Here is a 2,186-nt window from a genome sequence, read left to right as displayed (position 1 = left end):
CACGACCAAACCCTTGTCGGCTTGATTCAATCAACTACCAATGGGGTTGAGCTGAATGATAACATTTGTAGTCGTTGGATACTTGTCCAATCGATACCAAGCCATGTATTTCATTTCATATAACAGTTCATATAACTTTCCAATAACTTTTCAATAACATGTGTGTAGACACCAAATTTTTGATGTTTTATTATTTATTTATTTACTATTCGTTTTTTATTTGTTCTATTTTTATTTGTCACAATTAGTTTTATTTACTTTTAGTTTTAGTTATTTTCGCCATTTTAGAGTAGAATTTCTCAAAGGAAAAAGAAAAGTGTTCAAAAAAAATATGTTTTAGTTGTTTTGGATTTAGTTTCATTATTTAAAAAATGAAAAGAAAAAATAATAAAAAAATTGAAAAATAATAAAAAAAAGGGGAAAAATGAAAATTTGCACTTTAGTGTTTTTAGTTTATTTTTCATCCAATGTCAATTAAATTGTTTTTGTTATTTATTTATTTTTATTATTATCAATTTTGTTTAAAAAAAAAAAAGTGTGTGTCGCGCATGCAAGCTGCATATTTTGCAGCTTGCCAGAAAGGGGCTTCGGGCAGCTCCTTAGCTGCAATTTCAGAGGAAGTGGCTGGGGGTTTTAGGGTTGAAAGTCTGGTATAAAAAGAGAAAGAAAAGGCAGCCGCAATAGAGAGTTTTGGGGGATGTAGAGAATGGCGGCTGAAAAATCAAAAGGAGGGTTTCTGGGACGGCAAAAAAAAAACTGAGAGGAGAGAACGGCTAAAAAACTGAGAGTGCAGGGAGAGTTTGGGGGGCTAGCAGCGATTTCCCCAAGGTGGGTCTGACGAACAACAGCGAAGGTCGGAGATCTGCAACTACGAGGCGCCGTGGCATATATACGCCATGAACTGGAGCGTCCGCAGGAAAAAAAATACCGGTTAGCCCTCGCCAGTCTCATGGAGCGGTATCCCAACCGTCTGGAAATCTTCCAGCTCAACAACAACCGCAACAGCGAGCTCTTCGACCCCCTCACCTCCTTTGACTGGAACGAGGCCAAGCCCAAGCGCATCGGCGCCTCTAGCAACGACACCACCTGCACCATCTGGGACATCGACCGCGAGACCGTCGACACCCAGCTCATCGCCCACGACAAGGAGGTCTATGACATCGCTTGGGGCGGCGTCGGCGTCTTTGCCTCCATTTCCGCTGACGGCTCCGTTTGGGTTTTCGACCTCCGCGACAAGGAGCACTCCATCATTATCTATGAGAGCTCCGAGCCTGATACGCCGCTCGTCCGCTTTGGTTGGAACGAACAGGACCCCCGGTACATGGTTACTATCGATATGGACAGCGCTAAGGTAGTCGTCCTGGACATCCGCTTCCCCACGTTTCCGGTCGTGGAGCTGCAACGGCACCAGGCCAGTGTCAACGCCATCGCCTGGACTCCCCACAGCTCGTGCCACATCTGCACTGCTAACGATGACTCCCAGGCCATCATTTGGGATCTCTCTTCCATGGGCCAGCCTATTGAGGGCGGATTGGACCCCATTCTCGCTTATACTGCCGGTGCCGAAATTGAGCAGCCACAGTGGTCCTCTTCCCAGCCTGATTGGGTTGCCATCGCCTTCTCGAATAAGCTTCAGATTCTGAGGGTATGACTCGTGTTTCATTGTCTGGATCCCAGGTAATCGCTACCGTAGCTGCAATAACCGTTTTCTTATCCCTTGTTTGGATTGCATGCATGTTTTTTTTTCAGAACTGAGTATGATATTTTTCTGAGTTGCTTGTTCGCTTGGATCATGGTTGCTTAATCTAAAGTTGTTAGTTGCTTAATCCTAGTCGAAGCTGTGTATTTGAACCAGAAAACCTGGGTTAGCTTGCAAGCAAAGTGCAGCAATTTCATTCTGGGTTGATTAAAGCTTAATAGGAAATAGTTGCAGAAGTTTGTTTCATATTACTTGGCATGAACTCATGAACCTTTTCACCGCTGGTTTGCTGAACTTGTTCCACAGTTTGATCATGTTTTGTCCTTTGATGATTCTCTTCGCCTTTGTCTTCCTCAAGGCAGCCCGCAATGCTGAGCTCTTGCTTGCATGTTTAGGTGCTAAGCTCTAGTAGGTTCTTTGCTTAGATCAAAGTTGTGATGTTGGGTTGAATTTATTTCTTTTCGAAGTTGTGTTTTGAGGCTAAAAT

The 2,186-nt window shown here is 43.6% G+C and overlaps 1 pseudogene; it reads left to right on the top strand.

Moving 5' to 3' along the window:
* The first annotated feature begins 548 nt into the window (after positions 1–548).
* On the top strand, positions 549–1,702 carry LOC113718227 (WD repeat-containing protein LWD1-like; annotated as a pseudogene).
* Positions 1,703–2,186: the final 484 nt, after the last annotated feature.

This window comes from Coffea arabica, chromosome 2c (genome assembly GCF_036785885.1).
Source record: "Coffea arabica cultivar ET-39 chromosome 2c, Coffea Arabica ET-39 HiFi, whole genome shotgun sequence".
In the NCBI taxonomy this organism is placed as follows: Eukaryota; Viridiplantae; Streptophyta; class Magnoliopsida; order Gentianales; family Rubiaceae; genus Coffea; species Coffea arabica.
The sequence above is the reverse complement of the archived record's forward strand: the minus strand, read 5'-3'. Positions and strand labels throughout refer to the sequence as shown.